Source organism: Hordeum vulgare, chromosome 1H (assembly GCF_904849725.1).
Source record: "Hordeum vulgare subsp. vulgare chromosome 1H, MorexV3_pseudomolecules_assembly, whole genome shotgun sequence".
NCBI classification, from domain to species: Eukaryota; Viridiplantae; Streptophyta; class Magnoliopsida; order Poales; family Poaceae; genus Hordeum; species Hordeum vulgare.
Window position 1 is genome coordinate 163845182 of NC_058518.1, and position 13149 is coordinate 163858330.

The following is a 13149-nucleotide window of genomic DNA, read 5'->3' on the forward strand; positions in this document are numbered from 1 at the left end:
TGTTGGGGACACAAGAGAGTCTTTGTTATTTGGTTGCAGGGTTGCTTGAGAGAGACCATCCTCATCCTACGCCTCCCGCGGATTGATAAACCTTAGGTCACCCACTTGAAGGAAAATTGCTACTGTCATACAAACCTCTGCGCTTGGAGGCCCAACAACGTCTACAAGGAGAAGGTTGCGTAGTAGCCATCAAGCCCCCGAGAATCGGTGCGGCCAAGCATTGGTCGGGCCGAATCTCCTTGTGCTATGCTTTGTCTTTGCTTTTTTAGTGAGGGCGCGCTAGCGCACCCACTGGGTGTACCCCTGAGAATCGGGCCGGCTAGGAGTTAGCCGGGCTGAATCTTACTTGTTGCTTCTTTTGCTTTGCTCGTAGGAGCTTCATGACGCCCAAGTGCAGGCATACAACATGCCGCGGTCCGAGACCTAGGTGGCTGACGGCCAAGTTGCTGATCTTCAGGGTCTACTGGGCGCTGTCGTCTCGGAGCGAGACGCCTTGCGCGAGGCGGACCAACGGCTCTAGCAGCAGCTGAATCTTCTCGAGATGGAGAAGAAGGATCGCGAGGCGGCCCTTCAGGCCGAACTGGGGAAGCTGCGGACCACCCTTCAGGAGAAGGACACCTCCTATGCTGCTGACATGGAGCATCTCAAGACAGTTCATCTCGAGGAGATGAAGCTTAAGGACACCACCCTAAAGGAGAAGGAGGAAGCCCTGATCGAGAAGCAAGTGCAGCTGGCCAAGGCGATGGAGACAACCGCGGCCCTATAGGAAGAGCTCTGATGCGCAGCCCAAGCGAGCAAGGTACGGGAGCACGAGGCCCTGGAGGAGGCCCGCGAAACCGACATCCATTTCAACTGTAAGCCTTTCTTTTATTTTGTCTTGATCTTTTATTCTTTGTTGAACTCCCCTCTTATTCTTCTTCGCACCCCTTCCCCTACCCCAGGAATCTTCCCTGAGTCACGAGAAGCGGGTGAAACTGTCGTGGAGACCAACCGTGAGGAGCGTCGAGCGGCTGGTGAGGAGGTGGATGCCGACGTCGGCTAGACTGTGGAGGAGTTTGTCGTGGGCATCAGATCCCGCCTACTTGTCCTCGCCGAATCCATGGAGCGGCTCTAGGTCGCCGGCGCGTCGATGATAAGGACCCTGTGCCCCAATGCTGTGGAGCCGGCGTTGATGAGCCGGCTGTTCGGCTGGCTTGCAGCTAGTGGCGATCGCCTCGACGCCTGGTGTGCCTCAGCCACGCGCGCTGGTGCCTACATGGCGCTGCGCTTGGCCAAGTCCTGGTATCGTAACCTGGACTTGGGCAAGCTCGTCGCACAACGTGATGGCTCGGAGGGGAGCTGCAGGCCGTGGAGGACCAGCTGCGGATGAGGGCCAGTGATATTGCCTCTAAAGCCGCGTGGGATGAGCTCAACATGGAGTGCGATGTAGATGGAAATGTGATCCGTGAGGATCTGTTCGATCTTCAGCCGTATGATGCCGATGGCAGCTCCGACGAGGCGGCCTATGAGGGAGAAGCTGCCGACTCCACCAGTGTGGCTTATGCCGACTCAGCCGAAAGGGACGGAGCCGAAAGCTCTCGTGGTGGAGACGGCGCATTCGCCTCGGGAGTGGCCAGCAATGGTGAAGCCACCACTTCAGGAGCAGCAGCCGGGGCAACCGACGAGGCCGCTGCCCCTTAGCTGGTCCCTTTGTTTCTTCATTGTCTCTGCAATGTAATGTCAGTCCAATAGTTCTACCCACTGGGGGTGTTTATTGTAATGAACTTCGGCCGTTGGCCTTTTGAATGCTTTTGAATGTATGTATTCTGCATTAAATTCGTAAAATCCATGTGTGCTGCCTTGTATTTTCATCTATTGATTCCCGTTTGACTTCTTTTTCTCCAACCCCTTTATTCCCTCTAACGTCCACCTCGCCAGCCCGACAGCCAGGAGTCGGTCTGTGACTCGGACAATGCTTCTGCCTTTGAGAATATTGGACTTAGATTTTTCGAAGCCATCAAGACATAAAGACTCAAACACAAGCTAGTAGAGGCCGGCTAGAATAATAAGATCGTAAGATGATCAAACCAACCAGAGCCGGCAACCCTTTTTGTAGTTTGAACTTTTCATGCAACCAGCCTTACTTGACGTTGCGTCGCTAGCCGGATAGCCGGGAGCCGGTCAGTAGGTGTTACGAGATGGCCAGGGTTCGACCCGGCGTACACTATATGCTCGTCTACAACTAAGGAAGTCGTTCGGGAGCTGGTTAGCGAGCCCCCGAGCCCGTGGAGCCGGACCAAGGGACTCATGAAACGAGGGAAACACTCTTGTCTTGAATCCAAAAGAGGCGTGCCCCAAGCATTAGCTTAAACACCCACTGTATTCATTTGGAAATCCCGAAGAGGGAGAAACATACATACATACATGCTCTTTTCATTTTTCTTGTTTGTTTTCGAGCAATAGAACGGCGAAGCAACGCCGCATTCCATGGACGCTCCGTCTCCTGGCCGAAGTCGTCTCTCTTGCGCTTCCTTGGCATTTGGGCATCGATCAGGTAGTATGCATTGTTATGCAGTGCCCGGATGATGATGAAGGGCCCCTCCCATGGGGATGAGAGCTTGTGCTGGCCGGCTGTTCGCTGGATTCTTTTGAGAACCAAGTCCCCCTCCCTGAAGGAGAGAGGCTTGATCTTCTTGCTGTGGTAGTACCTGAGCTTCTGTTGATAAATGGTCGTCCGGCTCAAGGCTAGATCCCTTGCCTCCTCGAGAAGATCGACGCCGTCTTCTCTTGCCTCCTTCACTTCTATCTCTGTGTATAGGGTGACCCGAGGCGAGTCGAACTCGACATCCGTGGGGATGATTGCCTTGGACCCGTATACCAGAAAGAATGGGGTGAAGTCGGTTGACCGGTTCGGCATGGTGCGGAGGCTCCACAACACTGCCGGCAGCTGTTCGATCCAGCAGGCGGCTCACCTCACAAGTGGCACCACCAGTCTTGGCTTGATGCCGGCCAGGATCAAGCCGTTGGCCCTCTCCACCTGGCCATTGGATTGCGGATGCGCCACCGATGCCAAGTCGAGCCGGATGCCTTGCTTGGAGCAGTAGAGTGCCAAAGCACCCTTGGCAAAGTTGGTGCCATTGCCGATGATGATGCTGTGGGGGACACTGTAGCGGAGAGCAATGTCCTTGATGAACATGACGGCCGTGGGGCCGTCAAGCTTCTTGATGAGCCTAGCCTCGATCCACTTGGTGAACTTGTCGATGGCTACCAAGAGATGCGTCATGCCGCCTCGAGCGGTCTTGAATGGCCCCACCATATCCAACCCAAAGACGGCAAACGGCCATGACATGGGAATGGTTATGAGGGCTGAAGGTGGCATGTGGCTCTGTGCGCCAAAGCGTTCGCAGTCTTCACATTTGTTGACCATGTCCACGGCCTCCTCGAGGGCCGTGGGCGAGTAGAATCCGTGGCGGAACGCCTTGGCCACCAGGGTTCTAGAGGCGGCATGATGCCCACACTCACCCTGGAGAATGTCTCTGAGGATCTCCTACCCCTTTTATGATTCGATGCAACGCTGGAACACGCCAGTCACGCTACGCCGAATGAGTTCGCGATTAATGATGGCGTAGGCTGCTGATCTGCGCTGAATCTGCCTTGCCTCCGCCTCATCTTGAGGAAGCTCGCCGTGAAGAAGGAAGGCCAAGATGGGTTGAGCCCATGACGGAGCCGACACAATGGCTGGCTCCGTCTCGACCTGAGTATTAGGGGCTTCTGCAACCCTCGAGCTTGATGAAGCAGTCGCAAGCTCGAGACTCTCTGTCTCTAGTGCCGTCGTGGCAGCCAGCTGGCTGTCTACCTCCATGATGTCCACCCACTAGGTGTCGAGACGGCAGGATTCCAGGCTTGGTGCAGGCGGATCTTTTGTTGTAGCCGACGAAGTCATCGTAGCCGGCGAAGTAGTTGTAGATGACACAACAATTGGAGTCGGCAGAGCCAGTGTAGCCGACACAGGAGTTGTAGCCGGCATAGGAGGTGTAGCCGATGGCGCTGGTACTGAGGGATCTGCCGGCACAAAAATTGACGTCGACTCAGGAGACGGCTTGATGGACGGCTTGTGCAGCTGTTCGAGAGAGAGCTGGCTGGAATTGCTTGTCTTGTAGAGCCGATCTTGGCCAATGTATCAGCCTCCTCATTGTCCTCCCTGGGAACGTGGTGAAACTCCCAACCCTCGAATGGGCTGCTGAGTTGCTAGATGAGGAAACGATAGCTCGCCATGTTGGCGTCCCTGGCGTCCCATTCGCCAGAGACTTGCTGCACCACGAGGTCCGAGTCACCAAAGCAAACGAGCCGTCGGATGCCAATCTCCTTGGCAAGCCGGAGGCCATGAGCGAGTGCTTCGTACTAGGCGACGTTGTTGGAGGCGGGGAAGTGAATCTGGAGAGCATACTTGAGTTGGTCCCCTTTCGGATATGTCAAGACAATGCCAGCTCCGAGACCAGTTCGCATCTTTGAGCCGCCGAAGTGCATCCACCAATGAGTGGAGTCTGGAGGCGGCGGCTCGAATTGGGTTTCGGCCCAATCGACAAGGAAGTCGGCCACCACCTGGGACTTGATAGCAGTGCGTGGCTCGTAGCGGATGTCGTGGTCAGCCATGGAGATGGACCACTTGGCAATCCGGCCAGTTGCATCATGGTTTCCCATGATTTCTGAAAGCGGAGCAGTGCTCACCATAGTGATGGCATGATCTTGGAAATATTGCTTCAACTTCTTGGCGGCAAGGTAAACACCATAACACATTTTCTGGTAGTGGGGGTAGTTTTGTTTGGAGGCGGACAAGACCTCGCTAAGGTAATAGATAGGGCGTTGCACTAACAGTACCTTTCCCTCCTCCTTGCGCTCTACTACCAACACTACACTAACCACGCGAGTGGTCAATGCAATGTATATGAGAATGGGTTCCCTTTCATCCAGTGCTGCCAAGATTGGCAGGCTTGAGATGACCCGCTTAAGGACGCGGAAGGCTTCGTCCGCCTGGTCGTTCCACTCAAACTTGGTTATTTTCTTCATGAGCTGGTAGAGTGGAAGCACCTTCTCGCCGAGCCGGCTGACGAACCGGCTAAGGGACGCCAGGCAGCCGGCAAACTTTTAGACGTCGAGGATTCGAGCCGGCTTCACCATCCACTCGATGGTGCCGATCTTCTTAGGGTTCGCTTCGATGCCATGAGCGGACACGAAGAACCCCAAGAGCTTGCCGCCTGGAACCCCGAAGACGCACTTCTCCGGGTTAAGCCAGATCTTGTATTCACACAGGTTGGCGAACGTCTCCCGCAAGTCGTCAAGGAGGCTGAAGTGTTGCTTGGTCTTGACGACAATGTCATCCACATAGACGTGGATGTTTCTGCCAATCTGTGGCAGGAGGCACTGCTGCATGCAACGTTGGAAAGTCGCACCAGCGTTCTTGAGACCAAACGTCATGGTGGTGTAGTAGTAGGCCCCGAAGGGCGTGATAACAGAGGTCTTTAGGCGATCAGTTGGATCCAGCTTGATTTGATGGTAGCCTGAATAAGCGTCCAGAAACGACACCAGTTCACAGCCGGCTGTGGAGTCGATCACTTGATCTATCTTGGGCAAGGCGAAAGGGTCTTTCGAGCACGTCTTATTCAGGCTCGTGTAGTCGATACCCATTTGCCATGTGTTGTTCTTCTTCAGCACCAGGACTGGATCGGCCAACCAGTCCGGGTGGAAAACCTCCATAATAAAGCCGGCTGCGAGGAGCCAGGCAATCTCTTCTCCAATCGTGTGTCGCTTCCGCTCGGCAAAGCGGCGCAAACGTTGTTTCACTGGCTTTGCATCCGGCCGCATGTGAAGTTTGTGCTCGGCTTACATCCTCGGGACCCCTGGCATGTCTTTTGGAGACCATGCAAAGATGTCCCGATTCTCACAGAGGAAGTCGATGAGCTCGTCTTCCTATTTGGGGCTGAGGTTAGCCCCGATGGTGACGCATTGCTTCGGGTTTGCAGGGTCGACTGGCACCTGCTTGGTTTCTTTGGCCGGCTTGAAGGAGCCTTCGCTGGCCGACTGGAATGGTGGAGTAGGGATCGCTCGCAGCTCGGTAACTTGAGCCACGAGCCGGTCGATCTGCCTTTTCTCCTCAGCAATCACCATGGCGTCGGCGTGACGGCTGCTGTCCTGTGCACACTCGAGCGACTTCTTGTAGTCGCCGACAATGGTGATGATGCCCATTGGACCCGGCATCTTCATCTTGAGGTAGGCATAGTGGGGGATGGCCATGAATTTCGTCAGAGCCGCCTACCAATAGCGCGTGATACGGGCTCTTGAGATTCACCACCTCGAACCATACAGACTCTCGGCGGAAATGAGCCTTGTCACCGAAAAGGACGTCCAGCTGGATTTTGCCGATCGGCGAGTAGGACTGTCCCGGAACGATGCCGTGGAAGATAGTGCTAGTCGGCTGGAGGTCCTTCTCCTTGCCCCCGATCTTGAGCAAGGTGTCGAGGTAGAGGATGTTGATGCTGCTGCCGTCGTCGACCAACACCCGGGAGAACCGGCAGGTGAGCCTCTGGGAGGCGAAAGTGGGGTCAAGGACGAGCGTGTATGAGCCAGGATTTGGCATCACCGTAGGATGGTCAACCCGGCTCCATGTAATAGGCTTTTCATACCAATGCATGTATTGGGGAAACGGGGGAACCATGGCATTCACCTCGCGTCGGCGCTGGTGCTGGCTGTGCTTTTCATCACCCTCGCTGGTGAAGACAACGAATGCTCCATCTTGATGGGGGTAGTCATCGTGGAGACGGCCGTTGTTGTGAGGCGGTGGCGGCGGAGCCGGAGCTGGACCGGGAGCCGGAGCATGAGGCACTACAACTGCACCTGGGGGAGCCGGCAGGCCCTCCCCTTGCGACAGTCGTCGTGCAAAGCTGCACTGTCGAAGGGTATGGGTAGAGGGCTTCACCCCAGAGTGCATCTTGCACGGAGCGTCAAGCATTTGCTAGAAGCTGAGCTTGGGCTGCAAGTCGTTCTAGCCTGTCCGCCTCCGTTGAGAGCCGGCTTGAGTTGCCGGTGCCTCTTCCTCCACGTTGGCCACCAGCTTGTTGTTGTTGCGCGAATCGAGTTGATCCGCCTTGCGCTTGTTGTTGTTCTGGCCGGCTCGATTGTCACCAGCCGACTTGGGAGTAGTCAGCGTGGGGACAACTTTTTCCGAGGCGGTCACCTTGACCCGCATCGCGGAGTCGGTCGTGGCGTACTTGTCCGCATTGGCCATGAGCACCACCAGAGAGGTAGGCTCGGAGCACATGAGCTTGTGCTTGAGGAGAGTGTCGTCTCGGCAACCGTCGATGAAGTACTGGATGGCATGTACCTCATGCACTCTCTCACAGGAGTTGCGTAGCTCCATCCAACGCGTGACGTAGTCGCGAAGGGGTTCGTCGGGCCTCTGGACGCACATGGCCATCTCGCGAGGCTGGTAGATGCCAGAGAAGTTGCGGACGAACGCCTCCTCGAAGTCAACCCAAGAGTTTATACTGCCAGCTGAAAGGCTGTTAAGCCATGTCCTGGCCGAGCCGGCCAGCATGAGTGGCATGTAGCGGACGGCTACGCGCTTGTTGCCCCTGGCAATGTCGACGACGGTGGTGTAGTCGATCAGCCAGTCTTCTGTCTTGGCGGTTCCGTTGTACTTGAGGGTGTCCCGAGGGAGAGTGAAGCCTCGGGGAAACAACTCCCCCGGATCCGGGGGCCGAAGCACGCCGGACCGATGGGGCCGCCCTCCTCTAGAAGAGCTGACTGCGCCAGGACGTTGAGGCGCTTACAAGCATCGTGGTCGCTGTGCGGGATGCGAGGGCCGATTCGAGACGTGATCGGAAGGGTGTCCTGTGAGCCGGCAGCATGGGTTCTCCCCGGACGAGCGACCTCATACACCGAGTCACTCTCATCATCTCTACGATGTCGGCTCGAAGTCGGCTTGCTCTGGCGTTGAGAACGCCTATCGTAGCTGCCCTCGCCCTTCCGGCCGAAGGTGCAATGCAAGGAAGATCCCTCGGCTTGACGATCACCACTGGGGTTACGACGCACTCCGGGATTGGGTCCCGGAGACTGTGACTGTGCTTGACTAGGGTCAAGCCTTGTCTGCTGCTCGTTGGCAGCGTCAAGGAGATCCTTGACCCATTTCTCCTGAAGGACACGCTCCTCGCCCTCCAAGTGTGGCATTTCTGCCATGGCCGCCTGCGCAGCCCGTAATTTGGTCGCAGGAGTCTCGTAGATGGGTAGCTTGCCGCCTAGGATCTCGGCAATGACCCGGTCGCGGCCGCGGACCGGGCCAAGCCGGCTAGGACCCTCGGAAACTGGAGTGAGGCCATAAGCGGAGTTCTACTCACGGTGCATGGCCTCCATCCGGCGTTTAGCCGCGGCGATTGCAATGCCCTCCTCCAAGATCTGCCTGCGAGGCTCCTCCAGTGAGGCCCGCGCGTCGGTGTGGTTTGTGGAGGTGGTGATGGGCGTCTCCAAGCGTGTAAGGGCGACCTGAAGCGTGTCGGCGGACACAACAGCAGGATCACCAGCGTCAGCCGACGCCTTGCTGTGAGCCGTGCTGGTGCCGACACCAATGACCATCACCTCCACGACGTTGGAGACGACGGCGACGTGATACGGGGCAAGGCGCCCCGTAGATGACGGTGGACCGTCGAAGACGAGCACGTCACTAGGGTATGCGTCGAATCCAGGCGTCTCCGCGAGGGAGACCCTAGTGAAGCAGGCGCACAACGCCTCGACGTCGAACTCCTCGCCAGGGTAGCGAGGGCCATCGTTGAGGCGCAAGACGCTGAAGAGAACGCTGAGGTTCTGAATAGCAACGATAACAACACTGGGGAGCGACTCATAGTCGGACTCCCCATCGGAATCCGAATGACGGACGGGGACGTCGATCAACATCGACGAAGCCTCATCAAGGGCAGGCTCTACGGGCATGTTGATTGGTCCTGACATGATGCATCCGGTGGTGTAAGCGCAGGGCCCCGCCCAGCACGTAAATCCGGCCGATGCCGCGGACGGCCCCATGGTGGGTGCCAAATGTCGGTGTTTACTCACAACATAAGCCATGGTAGGCTAAAGATGGTGGGAACCGAAGTGGCACCGGAGGGCGCTGGGAACAAGGATGGTACAAGCATGGAACACATGATGTACCCATATTCAGGGCTCTCCATAGACATAACACCCTTAATCCTGCCGGAGTGTATGACGTATCAAAGGGACTACAATGTGCTCCTTGAGCTGTTCTGCGGAGGAGGAAGAAGGAGCAGCCGGCTCGCGTCTACCTCTCCTATGTGGTGTGTGTGTGTATGAAGTTGACCGACCCTCTGCTTGGAGGGGGCAGGAGGTTTTATAGACGAACCCACCGACCTACAATAAGGATAAAAGTACAAGAGTGGGACCCGGTTGGCAGACTCACCGGCTGGCCAGGGGGCCCACAGGGGTCTTGTCTTGTCGCTGGAGGGGCCCGCCGGCTGTGAGGTCCCGTCTGGTTGTGGGACCCGCCGGCTAGCCAGTAAGGTTCTCGCGTAAGGTTGACGCAGGACACGTGTGGTATGCCCGGCGTCGTGTAGCGAGATTCGTCATGGGCCGCCAGTACGGTCGTCTCCACTATTCCCACGCCGAGTGCAGTAATGGAGTGGGAGTTTGACGGTCCGACACTATGTAGGATGATGGATGAGAGCCGGAGGAGGTCAGCGGCATGTCCGCCGACGCTATACCTGTCGGGCAACCCGATCGAGTACCTTGGTTGACGCGTAGCCACCTTTAACCGTAGGGTCTCATCATGACCTATGACCTAATATGACTTGAGCTCCCTACCCGGCTAGCCGCTTAACTAGACGGCCTGGGTACGACCACCTCGCCTCTAGCCGGCCAGAGGGAGGTAGCCATCTCACCTCTAGCCGGCAGGGGCTTCCTGGCCGGCCAGAGAGTTGGCCGTCTCGCCCCCAGCCGGCAGGTGCTTCCTAGCCGGCCAAGGGGACTTGGGCTTTGCAGAATGTTCCATGTTGTTCCTTCATGGCAGAAGGCAAAGGAGTAGGCTCATTGATCCTACCCCGGGGTTATCCCCCCGACATGACTGATATTTTGTGATAAGGTACTTGATTGCACGTTGATGATACTCCCCACCAACGGCACTAGAAATCCTTCCTAATACTTTTGATGTGCGTTGGGTTTTTCCCCGAAGAGGAGCGGATGATGCAGCACAATATAGATAAGTATTTTCCTCAGTGAGAAACAAGGTTACCAAACCAACAGGAGGATCACACAACTTCCTGTCTAAAGCACCTACACACAAAAGAGCACACACTTGCACCCAACGCGGGCAAGAGGGTTGTCAATCCCCTTGAACTCGTTACTTGGAAGCAAATGAGTAGTGTGGATGAAAGTTGATAACTAAAATTTGAAAAAGAAAAAGAAAACAAATAACTGACAGCAAGGTATTAAGAGAGTTTGTAAATATATATGTGAGTAGATGTGGGGCCATAGTGTTTGCTAGAGGCTTCTCTCTCGAAGAAGGCATACGGTGGGTAAAGATATTATTGTTGTTAAATTGATAGCATAGTTATGCAATATTTATTCATGGAAATGATCATGTGTATATAGGCATCACGTGCATAAACAAGTAGACCAGTTCCTGCCTGCATCTACTACTATTACTCCACCCATCGACCACTATCTCGGATGCATCTAGAGTATTAAGTAAAATACAGTAATGTTTGGAGAATGATGATGTGATTTAGACAAAGTAAATCCAATTAATATGAATAATCCACATTGTTTTATTGTTAGTGGAAGAAATACAAATATGTGTCTTGTGCCCTATTTTGTCACTAAGATATAGAGCTCCTCAAGATTGAACACACTACAACACACCTCTCTCACTGAAGATAAACCAATCTAGTTAGCCAAATTAAACCTATAGATCGGAGAGAATTATGAAGCTACAACGATCATGCAAATAAGAATGAAATAATAATTCAGAGGAGACTGAAATATTTTTCATGAATAATCTAAACATGAACCTACAATTCATCGGAACACAACAAAGACACCGCACAAAGTGATTACATAAGATAGATCACCACAAGAATCGCGGTGATCATGGCAACGAAAAACATAGAGAGAGAGCCATCTAGGTACTAGCTATTGACCCGTAGGTCTATGGTGAACTACTCATACATCACCATGGGAGCATCAAGGTTTATGTAGAGGTCCTATGATCGATCCACCCTTCGGGAGGGCAACAAGATAGGGCTCCAGATGGGCACACAGGGAAATAGAGACTTGCAGCGACGGTAAAAGTGTTTCGGGAGGCTCTCTAGGGATTTGGGGATTTATTAGAATTTATAGGATACAGAGGGGCACCGAAGGCCAAGGAAGGTGGCCCCAAGCCATGAGGGCATGACCACCCCTTGGGCAGGCCCTGTTGGGTTGTGCCACCCCGTGGGGCCTCCAGCCTCTTTCCAAAGTTTCCATGTTCTTATTTTGTCCCTAAAAATTCATTAAAATTTTTAGGGGTATTTGGATTTCGTTTGGTACAGTATTCCTGAAATGCCAAAAACATGCAGAAAACAGCAACTGGCACTTGGCACTGGGTTCATAGGTTAGTGCTAAAAAATATTATAAAATGACAAATAAATGCCTAAAAAGCATCCTAGGATGATAATATAATAGAATGGAACAATCAAAAATTATAGATACGTTGGATACGTACCAGGGTTCAATCGTAGTCCTTTTGATAAGTAAGAGTGTCATTCTAGCAAGGAGGAGAAGGAAATGACAAGTGGTTTTTAGCAAGGTAATTTCTGTAAGTGCTATTAGTAAGAATGATAGATAGTTTTGTAGTAAGGTAATTCCTAACAAGTAACAAGTAAAAATAGTAGCAAATGTGCAGCAAGGTGGCCCAATCTTTTTTATAGAAAATAAAAAGGCAAAATTTTCTCGAGGACACATGGGAATTTTTGTCTAGTCACGTTATCATGTTGAGTTGGTTCACATTCGTTACTTTGATAATTTGATACGTGGGTGGACCGGTGCTTGGGTGTTGTTCTTACTTGAACAAGCAACCCACATATGATTACCCCCTCTCACAAGCATCCTCAACTACCAAAGAAGAATTAAGATAAATCTAACTATAGCATGAAACATGTGGATCCAAATCAGCCCCTTACGAATAACGCATGAACAAGGGTTAAATCTTATGTTACTCTAGCAACCCATCATCTACTTATTACTCCACAATGCCTTCCCTCAGTACCAAGTGTAGCGAAGTATCATGTAGTCAATGTTCACATGACACCACTAAAGGAAGCAACAACATATATAACATCAAAATATTGAACGAATACCAACTTCACATGATTAGTTATAACTAGACTTGTCCCATGTCCTCAAGAACAAAAGTAACTACTCACAAATCATCACCATGTTCAAGATCAGAGGTGTAATGAATATGATTAAGGATCAGAACATATTATCTTCCACCAAGTAAACCAACTAGCATCAACTACAAGATGTACTCTACACTACTAGCAACCCCCAGGTACCAATTTGAAGTTTTGGGACAAAGATTGAGTACAAGAGATGAACGAGGGTTTGCAATGAGATGGTGCTCATGAAGATGTTTATGAATATTGGTCCTCTCACGAAGGAGGAAGTGTTGGTGATGATGATGGCTTCGATTTCCACATCCCAGAGGGATGTTTCCCTACCAGAATGGCTCCGTGGGAAAGCAAAGGTGCTTCTTCCTAGATTTCCGCCTTGATATGGTAGTGCTTCGTCCCGAAAGTGTCCTCTTGATTTTTCTAGGTCAAAACCCTTCATATAGTAGAAGATGGGCACCAGCGGCTGACTATGGGACCCACAAGGCATCAGGCCACGCCGTAGGGGGGCTGTTGTCTTGGGGGAAATTGGGGGTCCCCTCCGGTAGTTCTTTGCTCAAATATTCATCACATATTCTGTAAAAAAATCTCCGTGAACTTTCTAGTGATTCGGAGTGCAGAAAATTTCCAGCCTTTTCCATAGCATTTCATGTCCAAAATTCTAGTTCGAGTGATTTCCCTTTTTGTGTAAACCTTGTAAAATAAGATAGAAAATATATAAGGATGGCATCATGAAGTGAAATAA